This window comes from Calonectris borealis, unplaced genomic scaffold, assembly GCF_964195595.1.
Source record: "Calonectris borealis unplaced genomic scaffold, bCalBor7.hap1.2 HAP1_SCAFFOLD_225, whole genome shotgun sequence".
Classification (NCBI taxonomy): domain Eukaryota; kingdom Metazoa; phylum Chordata; class Aves; order Procellariiformes; family Procellariidae; genus Calonectris; species Calonectris borealis.
Window position 1 is genome coordinate 38,331 of NW_027441610.1, and position 15,286 is coordinate 53,616.

General features: G+C 56.9%; 1 long non-coding RNA gene across 2 annotated transcripts; it reads right to left on the minus strand.

Annotated features, from left to right (window-relative positions):
* Nucleotides 1-10,492: 10,492 nt before the first annotated feature.
* LOC142077348 (uncharacterized) lies at nucleotides 10,493-14,485 on the minus strand. 2 transcript variants are annotated; one of them, XR_012671736.1, is made up of 4 exons: nucleotides 14,223-14,485; nucleotides 12,101-12,164; nucleotides 11,206-11,447; nucleotides 10,493-10,521 (listed from the first exon to the last, which is right to left on the minus strand). It is a non-coding gene; the product is annotated as an uncharacterized LOC142077348 (long non-coding RNA). The 2 variants fall into 2 exon arrangements; XR_012671735.1 differs by lacking the exon at nucleotides 10,493-10,521 and adding an exon at nucleotides 10,705-10,852 and having other exon boundaries at nucleotides 14,223-14,484.
* Nucleotides 14,486-15,286: the final 801 nt, after the last annotated feature.

A 15,286-nucleotide genomic window follows, 5' to 3' on the forward strand; every position in this document is an offset into this window, starting at 1 on the left:
GATGATTCAGAGCTCCCAACCATGACGGAGCAGCGGGGAAATTAACGAAAGTGAAGGCCAACAGCAGCAACACGAAGCGACATTTGGCTTTAATTCTGATCACGTACTTAAGCGGCTCTCCAAGTCTATGCCTCGAGCCTATGAACGACTAGCCCTTTTTCGGAAGGACCAACTTTTTTCCTTAAAAGTCCTAGACTGAAGACTCCACTGAACAGAACGTGGATTGAGCCACAGGACAACGTGCCATCAACACTCTCGGAAAAAAAAAATCAAGTAAAAATCAAGTTTAAATATCAGTTTCCATCGTGTCTCATTCATTCCGTTTCTAGTGATACCTGGGTGCTCCAAAATTCACTCTCCTGACACCACGTAGTACTACAAATTGAGTTATGCCTATAAAAATAAAAGGCTATTTCCAACCTGCCCATAAAATCAGTATGAACAAACAGAAGAGAAACACTTGAACTTAAAGAAGGACACAGGCAGCTCTTAATTTTTCACAGATGAAAGCTCATTCTTTTCCCTGAAAGGAAAACACTCGTAACTACGAGTTACGTAGGGAGCACCTGCAGCGACCTTGGACGCGCCAATGTTTCTCCCGGCTCCCCCGGCCCCACACGTGCCATCACCTGAGCAGCAAGCGGCGTCAACCACGCAGGATTTTCTTCACGTGACGCAGAAGGTGACGCTGGGAAAAGAGGAGGCACAAAATGAACCTGTTTGTCACACCCAGCCAACGGCGAAAACCCAGGGAAGGATTCTGCCGTGCGGGGCCGGGCTGTGCACCCCGGGAGCTCCAGCCGGCCGGTTTCGCTCCCCTTTGCCGGGTACCGGGGAGACACCGCCGCCTCGTGCTGCCGCCTGCCCCCCGGGGGACCTCGCTTCAGCCCTCGGGAACGGGACCGGGAGAGACCCTCCACGCAAAGAGAGCGGATCCACGCGTGGCGTGGATTTAATCCCCGAGGGAAGAGGCCGGGCTCCCCGCTAGCAGAAGGACAACTCGCCTCCCTGCCGCTCGGAGCGCCTTGCCGGGGACAGCCCTGCCTGCGCCTGGCTGCTCTTCAGCCGTGCTGGGAGTGCAGTCTGGCCGACGGATGCTCCGGCAAACAGACACTGCAGCGAATCGCAGCTCCCGCTCGTTACAGCTGCTGGTAATTTTGCCTCTGGCTAAGGCATGCCCCAGACAGCGGACACCCCGTCTCGTTCCAGCTCCTGCTTGCGACGGTTCTGGCTAATTGAAGCTCCAGCTCTGCACCGTTGATTTCAGCTCCTTCTCCTTACAAGCTCCAGCTATTTGCAACAGCCTGGGCTTTTGACAAGGTCGTAAACCAATCGCCGTCAAAACTCGACTATTAGGATTAAATATCATAGTTGGACATTGTATAAACATTAATTAGTTTGTACGACTAATCAGTTAATAACTATTCGAAGCAGTCGACAAGCAAGAGCTGGACTCGAAGAGGGCGTGCGGGGTCTGAAAAGCAGAGACCACCTCTTCCCCCCAGAGACCACCGCAGACGTTGAGTTGGGCCTGGTGCGTGCCGGCCTCCCGCACTTCGGGGTCCAGCAGGACCAGAGCCCCTCCCCCCGGGGAGGGTCCACGCACCCTGCCCACCCCCTGCTTTCCCCCGCAGCCCCCAATGCCCTCCCAGCCCCCCGCACAAACGGCCAAACCAGCTTCTGCTTTGGGCCCCCAAACCAGCTCACTTGGCACCCATTTCTGAGCCCAAAAACCCAGCTGCTGCGCCTGTTCTCAAGGCCCAAAGATGCCCCCGGGGAGGGCAAGCGCTTGTGTGATGCTTCGGGCAGAAACGGGGCTGAAAGGTCCGATCCCGGTGCCGGGGGAGCAGAGGCGAGCTGGCTGGGACCAGCTTTTGCTCCTAGAACGACCCCAAGTCCCTGCTCCGAGGGCTTCCCCTTGGGGCCCTGGGGTGGACCTGTCCCTCCCCTTCAAATGCTCCAGCAGTTTCGGGGGCAGAAGGCCGTTTCTAAGCCCTCTCTCCAGCAGCTCCTCCCTCGACTCGGCCCGTGAAGCCCCCAGGCTCGAGCACCTCGCTGGGGCGGGCGGCCTCCATTGCCTACAGGCTGCCCGTCTGCCTGCAGGGAGGGCTGGGGGGTGCCCGGCCCCACGGGGCGACAGTGGGGACTCGCAGGGAGGGTCTGTTTGCACACAGCGCCCACCCCGCCCCCCCGCCCCGGCCCCACTGCGCGGCCCCCCTAGGGCACACAGCCCCGCCCCCCAGCCCCACTCCCCAGATGCTCACAGCCCCTCCTCCGCCTGGAGCCCCCCCAGCCCCCGTCCCCGGAGCCTGCAGGACCGCCCCGCCCCCCCGCCACAGCCCCACTCCTCGGCTCCCCGGGCCCGCGGCCCCTCACACTCACGCTGCGCCGCCGCCTCGGTGCAGAGCCCGCCGCGCGCCCCGTTGAAATACCCTCCGCAGCCAATCAGCGCGCGGCTCCACCGGACCGCCCGCGCGGGGCACGCCAGGAGTTGTAGTCCCCGCCCCGGGACCGCGCATGCGCACGGCGCCTCGTGCAGCCCGGCTGGCTGTACATCGACACCCGTACAATGGAGGTGATCGTGCACCGACCCTGGTGCAACCCTTGTGCCCCCCCATGCTCGCAGCCCCTCCCCGGTGTTTGCAAGCGCCTCCCAGCCCCAGGACCCCCGGTGCTCACAGCACCCGACCACACCATTTTCCAGCCCCGTGGGAGCCCCAAGCCCCACTCTCAAGCCCCGCCAGGACCCACAGCCCCACTCCCCAGCTCCTTGGGGGACTGCAGCCCCCGCCCCCAGCCCCACTCCCCAGCCCCCCTAGGACGAACAGCCCCCCCTCCCCGGCCCCCTCCGGGACGCACAGCCCCCCCCCCAGCCCCCCTCCCCGGCCCCCCCGGGACGCACAGCCCCCCCCCAGCCCCCCTCCGGGACGCACAGCCCCCCCCAGCCCCCCTCCCCGGCCCCCCCGGGACGCACAGCCCCTCCCCGGCCCCCTCCGGGACGCACAGCCCCCCCCAGCCCCCCTCCCCGGCCCCCTCCGGGACGCAGAGCCCCCCCCCCGGCCCCCTCCGGGACGCACAGCCCCCCCCCCGGCCCCCCTCCCCGGCCCCCTCCGGGACGCACAGCCCCCCCCGGCCCCCCTCCCCGGTCCCCCCGAGACGCACAGCCCCCCTCCTCAGTCCCCCGGGGGGTCCCCAGCCTCCCGCCAGCCCGCCGTGCCCGCGGCACCTCAGACTGCCGCCGCCGCCGCCGCCGCCGCCGCCGCCGCCGCCGCCGCCGCCGCCGCCGCCGCCGCCGCCGCCGCCGCCGCCGCCGCCGCCGCCGCCTGGGTGCAGACCCCGCCGCGCGCCCCGTTGAAATATCCTCCGCAGCCAATCAGCGCGCGGCTCCTCCGGGCCGCCCGCGGGGGGCACGCCGGGAGTTGTAGTCCCCGCCCCGGAAGTGCGCATGCGCACGGCGCCTTGTGCACGGCGGGTGCCTGCGCAGGGACCTCCCTGCAACGGTGGGGATTGTGCAGGGACCTTTGCGCAGCGGGGGGTCGGTGTGTGGAGACACCCATGCAATGGGGGGGGCAGTGCAGGAAGACCCTTATGCAATTGGTTGGTGTGCAGGGGACCCTTGTGCAATGGCGGGCAGGTGCACGGGGACCCTTGTGCGATGGTGGGGATTGTGCAGGACCCTCGTGTTACAGTGGTGGTTATTTTTCTCGGCAGTACCCTTGGGTTCGGGAGCAAAACAGCCGGTGCCTGAAACCACTGGGGTGTTTTGACTGCTGCTGAGCAGCCTCGAGGCCGCCTCTGGTTCCCACATGGCTCCCATGGTGCGCGTGGACCCTCCTGCAACGGGTGCAGGTGTGCAAGGAGGGTGATCCGGGGTAGGGGTCCCTCTCTGGAGGCACCCAGCTCGAGCTGGCACCTAAGAACTAATCAAGGAGTAATGAGGAACCTTCTCTTGCACCTGACGTTAACCAGCGGGATCCCAGGGTCAGACCCTGTTACGGTGATTGGACCCTGGGGAGGTGGCAGAGGGTGCCCTGGACAGGTTGGGGGGGTTCCCTGGGGAGGAGGGGAGCCCCCACCCCCCTGACTGTGGGCACTCCCCCCAAGGAGCAGAGCATGGTGCAAGACTTTAGGGAGGATGAGGGCTAGCAGGTCCCCGAGATGGCAGTGCCGGCTCTTCCCAGTGTCTCCCCAGTGCTGGAGGGGGTGTGCGTGTGTGTGTCTCATGACCATGGGGATGGGGGGGGGGGCGGCCTCAGGATGGGGCAGGGGGGGAATCCTGGGGTCCGGGAGGGACCCTGGGAGTGGGGTAGGTAGGGGGACATTGGGGGACAGAGGTGTTTCTCGGGAGATTGAGGACACCATGTGGGGAGTTGAGACTGGGAGGGATGACCCTGGGGAGGTGGGGGGCACCGCGGGGAGAAGGGATCCCACCCCCGACACCTGCAGCCACCCCCAGGGGCAGCTGGGACCCCGACCCACTGGGGGACCAGGATGGGAACGATGGGGACTCACTCATGGATACTGCACAGGTAATAAAATAGTTCATGCTGCACCCTGTTGTAGGGTCTCTGGGGTGCCCTGGGCGCCGAGTCCCCATGACAGCCGGCCCTTCCCGGGGGTCCCCAGGCTGCCGGGTTCCTCTGGCCCCAGCCGGCGGGAGCTGTGTCCTCCCAGCCGCTGGCCACGCAATGGCAGCACCGACCCACGGCCACGCGGAGACAGGGCTGGGGACAGGGCCGGGGTTGCCTGCGCTCCACCTGGGTCTGCAGGGCTCGGGCAGGGGGGACCCGGCATCCTGCAGCTCCGCTCCCACCCTGGGGACCCCAAACACCCCCGGGGGTGCGTCGCTGTCCCTGTCGCTGGTGGCAACCGGCATGGGGGGAAGGTGACAGTGAGGGTCCCCGCCAGTGGCCCGGAGTTCATCACCGCTGGGGGGACAGGGGACAAGCAGGGCCAGCACCGAGGAGCGACGGCAGCACAGCCTACTCTCTGGGGGTCCCCACCCCCTGTCCCCAGGGGTCCCCTCCGTCCCCGTGGTTTATTGGGGGAACACAGAGCCCAACGACCAGCCGCAGGGACAGGGGACGGGGAGCTGCCCCAGGGATGGGCACAGCACCGGGACACGCCGATACTCTTGGGGGTGCTGGCATGCGGGGGGGGGGCACCCTAACCATTGCCGCCCGGGATGACGAATGCACCGGGATGAGGGAGGCACCGGGATGGGGACGGCGCATGGAGGGGCCAGAGCCGGCGCGCGAACGCCGGGCTGCAGGACCACGCTTCGGCTTCGGGGCGGCAGCAGCGAAGGCGGCGGGGGCGGCGGCGCTGCTGCGCACCTGAGCGGTGCCGGCGCTGCAGTACCGCGATTCGGCCACGGGGCGGCAGCAGCGAGCAGCCGCCGGGCGGCGCGTGCACGGGGGCGGCACCGGCGCTGCAGGTCCGCGCTTTGCAGGCCCAGCGCCCGCCGGCACCGCGCACGTGGGGCGGCAGCGGCGTTTCCTTACCGGAACGAACCAACGAACGCGGCGGCATCACCCCGCAGGCACCACAGTACGGCATTGCCGTTACCGGCGGACGGCAGCGCGGAGAAAGGGGGCGCCACCGCGCATGCGCGGCTCAAGAGCTGCAGTACCCAGTTTTGGTCGCTCGGTGGCAGCAGCGAACAAAGGAGAGCGCGCCACTGCGCATGCGCGGCTGAAGCACTGCAGTACCGAATTCTGGTCGCTCGGTGGCAGCAGCGAGCAAAGAAAGGCGCGCCACCGCGCATGCGCGGCTCAAGAGCTGCAGTACCGAATTCTGGTCGCTCGGTGGCAGCAGCGAGCAAAGGAGAGCGCGCCACCGCGCATGCGCAGCTGAAGAGCTGCAATACCGAATTCTGGTCGCTCGGTGGCAGCAGCGAGCAAAGAAAGGCGCGCCACTGCGCATGCGCGGCTCAAGAGCTGCAGTACCCAGTTTTGGTCACAGGGTGGCAGCAGCGAGCAAAGAAAAGCGCGCCACCGCGCATGCGCGGCTCAAGAGCTGCAGTACCCAGCTTTGGTCGCTCGGTGGCAGCAGCGAGCAGAGGAGAGCGCCCCACCGCGCATGCGCGGCTCAAGAGCTGCAGTACCCAATTCCGCCCGCCGGGTGCCACCGTCGCCTCACCGGCCCTTTCCCCTTCTCTCCGCCCAGTTCGTACCATCGAAAGACGGTAACTGCTTACTGGCGGTACTGGGCTTAGATTTCCCTGCCCTTTTCCCACTCGCGGCCCGGGCACTAATCTTCATCGCCTCTGTACCAAAAAGCACCCGGTGGCTCCAGCATTTCAGTCCTTTCCCTTTGGCCGCTTTACAAGTCCCGTGGTGGTTTCTGCCCGTGCCCCCCAGCCCATTACCCGGGGAGGAGAAGCAGCACGGGGAACCTGTGGAACAGGTTTCTTTCTAACCCGGAGGAAGCCCCAGGGATCGCTGTCTCGGTCTGCAGGTGGCATCGGGGTTGTGGGAGTGACAGCGGCGACTCAACAGATGCTGGAGAGAGATTTAAAAAAAATAAGGCCACACGGGTGACACCCTGAGAGCAGGGGAGGGGCAGCTATGTCCATCAGGAAACCGCGCTTCTGAGCAGACCCGGTGCCAGTGGCTGACCTGCAAACAACGAGCGATACGCTGGTGGTCCTGGGGCTGTGTTGCGGTGTTTGCACCTTTCCTCGCCTCCGTGCTATCAGCACTCTGCTCTCCTCACCCTGCACACGCGCAGGGCTTGCCACTTGGAGGAGAGACACTGCACGACGTCACTTACCACCCTGCCCTCCAGCGTGCAAAGGAATTAGAAATGAGGCAGGGAAAGCCAAGAGGCCTGCTGGTGTATTAGGCGTCCTCAGCAGTTGACCATAGAGCCCGGCAGGTTCCATCCTTGCTCTGTGCTTTTGTAGCTTGAACCCCCGATTGTTTTGCCATCGAGACTGCAAGGCGAGGAATACGCCTCTACTTGAACAAGCAAGACCCCTGCCAAATAGCTGAGCTGTGCGCAGTGATAGGCGGCTGCCTGTGACCGACACCTTTTTCTGCTAACACCAGAGCACGCTTCCCTTGTGAAGAGCCATCGGCAGTACAGAACGGACCTGAGCTCTCCTTGCACCGGCTCCTCAGAGAACGGCGTCTCAGTTCGACTGAAGCGTGCAGCAGCCTGTCGTCATCCCAGCCCCTCGCCCTCGAGCAAGCGGCTGCCTGTAGCAGCGGCAGAACCGCGGCTGCGCAGAGGGGAAAGGAATGGCTTGGCCTCAAGCTCTGCGGGCTGCCTGTGGCCCCTGCGGAGCCGACGACCTCGGCAGCCCATACAAAGGGCGAAGCTAGCAGCCTGAGAAGGAGTCACAGGGTGCTGCAGCTCCTGCCACAACCCTCCTTCCCAGCCTGCTGCTGGAGCACAAGGCACTTGAAAGCAGCAGGAAAGAACAAGGAGGGCAAGATGGCAGGAATAACACGGAGAGCCTAAAGCGTTTAGCCAGCAGGGCTTGCAACTCACCTTGTGCCGTGGTTGAATCCCAGCTGGCAACTCAGCACCACACAACCGCTCACTCGCTCCCCCCTCAGTGGGAGGGGGGAGAGAATTGGAAGGGCAAAAGTGAAAAAACTCCACTTGTAAGGAAAAGGGGGGAAAAAAACCCCAAACAACAGAGAGAAAAACCCCAGACAGACAAGCGGTACAAATGAAAACAACGGCTCACCGCCAACCGACGGATGCCCAGCCAGCCGCAGCCCAGCAGCGGCCCCCCCGCCAACCGCCCCCCGAGTTTTATTTCCTGACGTCACAGGGTCTGGAACATCCCCTGGGTCCGCCGGGGTCAGCTCTCCCAGCGGTGCCCCCTCCCAGGCCCTCGCGCACCCCCAGCCCGCTCGCCGGCAGGGCGGGGCGAGGAGCAGCACAGCCCCCGGCGCCGTGCAAGCGCTTCGCAGCGGGAACTCACGCAGCCCCGCGTCACCGACGCCGTTTGCAGCACAAACCCAAAACGCAGGAGGAGGGAGAGCGGGGTGGGAGTGGGGTGCGGGGGAGCGGGAGGGGGGTGCCAGAGTTTGGGCGGGGGGCAACGGGCAGGTTGGCGGGGCAGGCAGCACCCCAGGGGTCCGGGGCAGAGGGGTTACGGGGAGGCAGTGCGGAACACGGGGGGTGGGAGGAGGGAGAGGAGAGAAGTGCGGGCACGAGGTAGGAGGGCAGGGGATACGGGGGGCGCGTCACGGGGAAAACCTCGCACGGGAAAGGCGGGGCGGACACCGGGAGGGGCGGGGGGGGACATGCGTGGGGGTGACCTACGCCAGGGGGTCCACCCGGGACCACCCACAGCAGAAAACTCGCCTGGGATGACCCGCAACAGATAATCCGTTCCCGATGACTGACCCTCGCTGGATAACCACGAGCGATGCCCCTCAAGTGGCTGGTGTTTCACCCCAAATCTTCCCCAAATCGGGGGGTTTTTTGCTTTTCCATAATATCAAAATTGGGGTTTTTTCCTTTTCCAAAACATTCCACCATTTGGAGGTTTTTCAACGCTTTTTCACAACAAAAATTGGTGGTTTTTGCTTTTTCGTTTTGTGCGTGAAAATGGGGTTTTTTTTGCTTTCCGGTTGCCCAAATCCAGGCGGATTTGGCTTTCCCGGGAGCTCCAAGTTGGGTATTTTTCCCCCAAAATTGCGGGCTTTTTTTTCCCCACCCCTTGCAGGCCCCGAATTAGGGGTTTTGTGGTATTTTTAGGCCATGGCGGCAGGTCCCGCTCTGCGTGCGCAGCCCTGCAGGGGAAAGTCCCTGTTGGGGGAACTGGCCCCCAATCAGGATGGGAACAGGCGGAAAAGGAGAACAGGGAAGAGGCAGCTTTTGAAAGCGCTTTTATATCTTCAATAGAGAGGTGTTTCGGGGCGGGGTGTGTGTGTGTGTGTGTGTGTGTGTGTGTCGAATTTTAAAATCCTTTCTGTAAACAGGGTTTCTTTGCATTTTAAAAACCTTATTATCAGAGACATTTACACTTAATGTATTTACACATATCTCTCTCTATATATTTAGTGAATATATTTATGTTTCACTTATACCCCCCTATTTCCCACTTCTTATATATAATACCTGCTCAGACTATGGATCTGTTGACTTACATATTTTGAACACTTAAATGTCTTTATAGACTTCTCTATTTACACTTACATATATTTACACCTATATCTTTATAGACTTAGGTTTTAGACTTAGATGTCTATTTACACTTGTACATAATCTCTTAGATTACATATAATGTCTATGTAGACTCTCTATGTAACACGTAGTAAGTGTAGATAGCGGTATCTATTCAGACCTTTTTCTATTTTAAATTCCTTCATGTATAAAATGTATCATCCTTTTTGCATTTGGAAGTTCGTTATTTTTTAATTTATACAGACGTGAGTTATTTTTGTATCTTAAAACCCTATATACATCTTTCGAATTTTTTTATACTCTAAAATCCTTTATAAAATAGGGCAGATATAGGTCCTTATTTTGAAATCCTTTTGTACGTATAAATTAATATTATTTTTCAATATACGTAACAAGGAGAGATTTTTTTCTATTTCGAGGCCTCACAGATATATTTACAGTTTTTAAAAATTTTTGAACCCCCCCCCATGAATTTTCAGGCAATTTGGGCTGTGACCCCCTTTGGGGGGGGGGGGGACACGGACCCCCATGACCCCCCATTCCCCACTCACCTGCTCCTCCACGGCATCATCACCCCCGTGGTGATGCTGGGGTGCCCCAAATGACATCATCACCCCTCCAGGCCCCCCAACCCCCCCTTTTTATTCACCCCCCCAAAAAGACACAAAACGAGGGAAACGGCCCCAACCGGCAGCTCGTTACTTTAATAATGCCGTTTACGTATGTACGCACGCACCCCCGCCAAAAAGGGGGGCTCTGCTAGAAAGATAAAGGAGGGGCGGCCCCCCCAAACGCTTGCAGCCCCCCCCAGCCCCCGTCCCGCAGGCTGCCAGCCGGCCCCTCACCCTCAGCACGCCCAACGACCGGCAGGCAAACCTGGGCCGGGGGTCTCTCCTGAGCACCACGGGACGCTCACAGCGAGGCATCTGAAAAACAAAAATCCCAACGGATATTTCAGCACGTTAAAAAAACAGCACCGAAGGCAGCAGAGGAATTCGGTCAGGGCAAGGGAGAGGGTAGCAGTCGAGCTAAAGGAGGGTGCCAGGCAAACGGGTCAGCTCGAAATACAACGCCGCCTTTAAAAGCTCGAGCGATTCGAACGCTTAAAATCAGCGTGAAGACTAATTGACACAATTCTGAACACGTTCTTCGCAGAGAAGTAAACGCTCTCGCTGGTGTCGGAAAATGCCTCGTCCCTTCCTTACAGCACCGCTGCAGGGAGATAACCCCGTGAGGCTGCAGGACAAGGGCGCGCCGTAATCAGCATCTACGCTCACGGATCCACCGCCGCAGCTCCAGCCCTTGCGCTGCTGCTGCTGCTGCTGCGCATCTCGCTCGCTTGGCCGATAAAGCTGAAAGTGAAGCGTAAAACTTTGAAGAGTAAAATGAAAAAGAAAGAACAAATCTCAGCAATTCATTTTATGCTAAAAAGGCGTGCGCACGCTTACATACGTACAATGAGAAGACTCGTACTATAAAAATATTTGATTTTCCTTTTGCGTTCATTGAAATTGCGTAGCTGTGAATTCATACCGTTAAATTATCTACCTCCAAGCTACACAGCTATCGTTTGACCAGGGGTTTTGCGTGTGTGACATGACTAGGAGGGACGCCTGGCCAGCTGCGCCGAGACCGATGCTACCGAACTGCCGGGGAAACGCGCCGTCGAAAGCGAGACAGAAATAAAGTGCTTCAGAGCACTCTGCCAAAAGATCAGGAAAAAAGCCCCTAACGTTCAGTTGCCTCTCTTTTTAAACGTTTAGAGCAACTACCCAACTGCTTAAGCACACCTAATAAATTATACACTACAGCTATTTGGCAGCTGCAGTTTAAACAACGCAAGTCAGTTTGGAAATTAGACAATTTTAACTTTCTTTTTAAAATTTCATTTATGATAGAAAAATCAGTGAGATAAGAGATCTCCCATACGGTTTTACTTTTTTGGGGGGGGGGGGGGGGGGGGGGGCAGGCGGTGGGGAATATCAAATCCCCGGTGCTGCAATACATCAGGCTACCAAAAAGGACTGGCAGGTTTGCTAACGCTGTTGGCTGTACCCAAGCGTGCGGAGGAACGCGTCTTTACGATCTCTCGACCGTTACACCCGAGAACCAAAGATCAGCCGTACGTCGACTATCGGAAGACGTGCTGCGCTTGGGTCTGTGCAAGGAAATCGACCTACCCCTTTTTTTTTTTTTTTCCAGAGAGAGAGCGAAAAGTCTCCTTGCGGATGACTTCTACTGCCGAGCACGTCATCTCTGAAGATCCACTCTGATGGGAAGTTCGTAAAAGGCAACTCCTTGAACGAGAAAGATTTCCATTCTGGAAAATCTCTTTCCAACCGAAGTCAAAATTACGCGCTGCAGGTTAAGGAAAAAGGACGTGATAGAAGCAGTAACTCACCAAAACCACATCAGGACTCTCTGTTGCTAGTTACGAGGCTGCTACCGCTTCTCGGGAAAGCCTGGAAAACACACCGAAGCGACGCCGATTTGTCCCGTGTTGTCCACGCCTCTTCTTTGACCTTGGTTGCTTTTAGCACAGATGCCAGTATCTCAGTAAGGTTTTCCAGTGCTCCTGCAAGGTATTTTAAACACTGACTGAAAAGCATTAAGCTTTTATCATGAAAACAAAGCCTGTTTCTCCCGAACATCCCAACTCTTACAAACGGTTCCTTTCCTCTTCTAGTCCAACATTATTTTCACAGCACCCTTTAATAGCAAGCACACAGAAACAGAAGACTCTGCTTTCAGGAAGAGAAAACAGACGAAGGAAAGCAAGCCTTGAATAGGCGTACCACGCTCCAGAACAGACCTTTATTTTAGTATTTGTGTTAAAATATTTCATGTTAAAAAATCAGAGAGAAGGAGAGCTGCCACATTCTTCGTGTTAACTGTAAAGTCCGTGCTACAAGCACCTTAGGAAAAATGCAGACACACATCACAGGCATACCTTGTACTTGCAGACCACTATGGATCCTTTCCATCCGTCTCGTACTTTCACGGCAGTTGACATTCTGCTGAGAGGAAAGGCAAAAAAAAAAAAAAGTTTAGCACAAAGCTTCCTTTTCTGTGAAGACTACAACTGAGTGGAGGAGAAAGTATTTTGCATCATCTTTGGTGCAGTTGTTGAGACAGGCCACTAGAGCTTCTGCATGTTTTAGACAACCGTGCCTTTTCTTTTGGCTCATCGGCAGCTTTAGTTTCGCTAGAACTCACTTGCCTAGAGACGCGCAGGTGACAGGCACAGACACCTACGTACGTTTTCTCAAGCCTAAGTAGAGCCGCGATTTCCTCACCCGATACGTCCCAAGTTGAGTATTTTTGTTAAAGAGTACGGCAACCCGTCTGTCCTCGCGAACTCGCTGCAAAAGAGGAATCCTTTTTTCCAGGCCGTTTCTCCAAACGGTCGAGATCTTTGAAAACCGCAGTTGTGCCACCAAACCTGCTCAGGGTCCCTCCCAACCTTCGACCATCGTTAGATTTAACAGGCACACGCTCTATTCCGTCTTCCAACAGCAAAAATACATAACGCCCCCAGACCCCGAGCGCAACCCTACGGACGTCCACACGCACCTCGCTGTTTTGATGAGGAGCCACTGAGCACCCCTGCGAGCACAGCGGGATCATGCGCAAGACCAGCGTCCTGGTTTCGGCTGGGATAGAGTTAATTCTCTTCCTGGTAACTGGTATAGCGCTGTGTTTTAGATTTAGGACGAGAAAAACGTGGGTAACACGCTGATGTTTTAGTTGTGGCTAAGTAGCGCTTACGCTAGTCGGGGACTTTTCAGCTTCTCATGCCCTGCCAGCGAGAAGCTGGGAGGGACCTTAGCCAGGACAGATGACCCAAACCGGCCAAAGGGACAGTCCGTACCATATGACGTCACGCTCAGTACATAAGCTGGGGGAGTTGGCCGGGCGGCGGCGACTGCCGCTCGGGGACCGGCTGGGCATCAGTCGGCGGGCGGTGAGCAATCGCATTGTGCGTCGCTTATTTTGTATATTCTTTTATCGTTACGATTGTTTCCCCTTCCTGTTCTGTCCCATTAAACTGTCTTTACCTCACCCCACGAACTTCACTTTTTTTTCCGATTCTCTCCCCCACCCCACTTTGGGGGCAGGGGGAGCGAGCGAGCAGCTGCGTGGTGTTTAGCTGCCTGCCGGGTTAAACCACAACAACCAGCTTCACCTACGCCGATTTCAGCGAATGCAGCTTCTGAAGCTTTAAACTGAAAACCGTATCTTGACACTTTGCCGCGGCAGAAACGATCCGTAACTAGAACTCTACAAAAACGCAGTAACGCACGTTGCAAACCCACAGCAGCGACAGCTTCAGAAATATTTCTACCGGGAACAAGGGAAAAAAAAAAAAACAGTTTCATCTCACGCACAGGAAAGCAGCAGGCAGAGAAAAGGGTCGGCATTCGTAGCCCTTGCAGGACGCAGGCATTCTCCTTCCATTCCTAAACCCGCCTCTTAGGTCGAAACATCACAACACTACTACGGCAATATCGAGAGCAGGGAACAGCAGCCCTGCCGCTGGATGTGCTACTGACTGATGCTATTTACGTAGCAGGACACCTAGACAGAGGGGCACGTTTTTCCACACACAACCCTGAACTTCCTGAAAATTTAAGTTTACCAAAACGAGCCATTTGGAACACATTGCCAAACAATGTTTGGCAATAAAACTTTGATGTGTTTGACACACACAAATTTGGGGTAACTCGCTACTTGCTTCCTGCTGTTGTTGTTCTTCCTTCAGAAATTCTACTTGTAGCCAAGTTATTCGCTACCGGTTCAAGCATTTACCTTCCAGGTATTACCAGCACATTTACACAGGCGAGGAACTAAATCGCTCTTCTAAAACTACCCGAGTGAAAATTACAGCCACGAAAGAGGAGTGACAGAGAAGAAAAGGAGAGGTCAGGCAGCAAGAGAGCTCTGCAGGCTGCCACCAGTCAACATCGCACTCTTTTTAAAAAAAAAAAAAAACACAAAACACAAACCAAAAAATAACACAAACACAAAAAGCCCACAAAAACCAACAACAAAACAAAACCTTGACGTTGTACCTTTTTTTTCTTTTGGAGCTCGTCCCTGTCTCAGCAGATTGTCTCGTCAGAGCATGAAATGCAGGTGATCCGTATCCCGATGACATCTGCACGCGATGAACACGTGTTCAGAAATAGTCCAGATCTGTAAGACCGGTGTCATTTGTGTGGTTTTAATAATCATAACTCCGTTTTATTGACCGATGCATTTGCGAGGAAACTAAGTAACTTTTAAACGTAGCCTCTCCTTGGGGAGAAAAATGCGTTAGGGAGTGAAAAAAATGATGATTCAGAGCTCCCAACCATGACGGAGCAGCGGGGAAATTAACGAAAGTGAAGGCCAACAGCAGCAACACGAAGCGACATTTGGCTTTAATTCTGATCACGTACTTAAGCGGCTCTCCAAGTCTATGCCTCGAGCCTATGAACGACTAGCCCTTTTTCGGAAGGACCAACTTTTTTCCTTAAAAGTCCTAGACTGAAGACTCCACTGAACAGAACGTGGATTGAGCCACAGGACAACGTGCCATCAACACTCTCGGAAAAAAAAAATCAAGTAAAAATCAAGTTTAAATATCAGTTTCCATCGTGTCTCATTCATTCCGTTTCTAGTGATACCTGGGTGCTCCAAAATTCACTCTCCTGACACCACGTAGTACTACAAATTGAGTTATGCCTATAAAAATAAAAGGCTATTTCCAACCTGCCCATAAAATCAGTATGAACAAACAGAAGAGAAACACTTGAACTTAAAGAAGGACACAGGCAGCTCTTAATTTTTCACAGATGAAAGCTCATTCTTTTCCCTGAAAGGAAAACACTCGTAACTACGAGTTACGTAGGGAGCACCTGCAGCGACCTTGGACGCGCCAATGTTTCTCCCGGCTCCCCCGGCCCCACACGTGCCATCACCTGAGCAGCAAGCGGCGTCAACCACGCAGGATTTTCTTCACGTGACGCAGAAGGTGACGCTGGGAAAAGAGGAGGCACAAAATGAACCTGTTTGTCACACCCAGCCAACGGCGAAAACCCAGGGAAGGATTCTGCCGTGCGGGGCCGGGCTGTGCACCCCGGGAGCTCCAGCC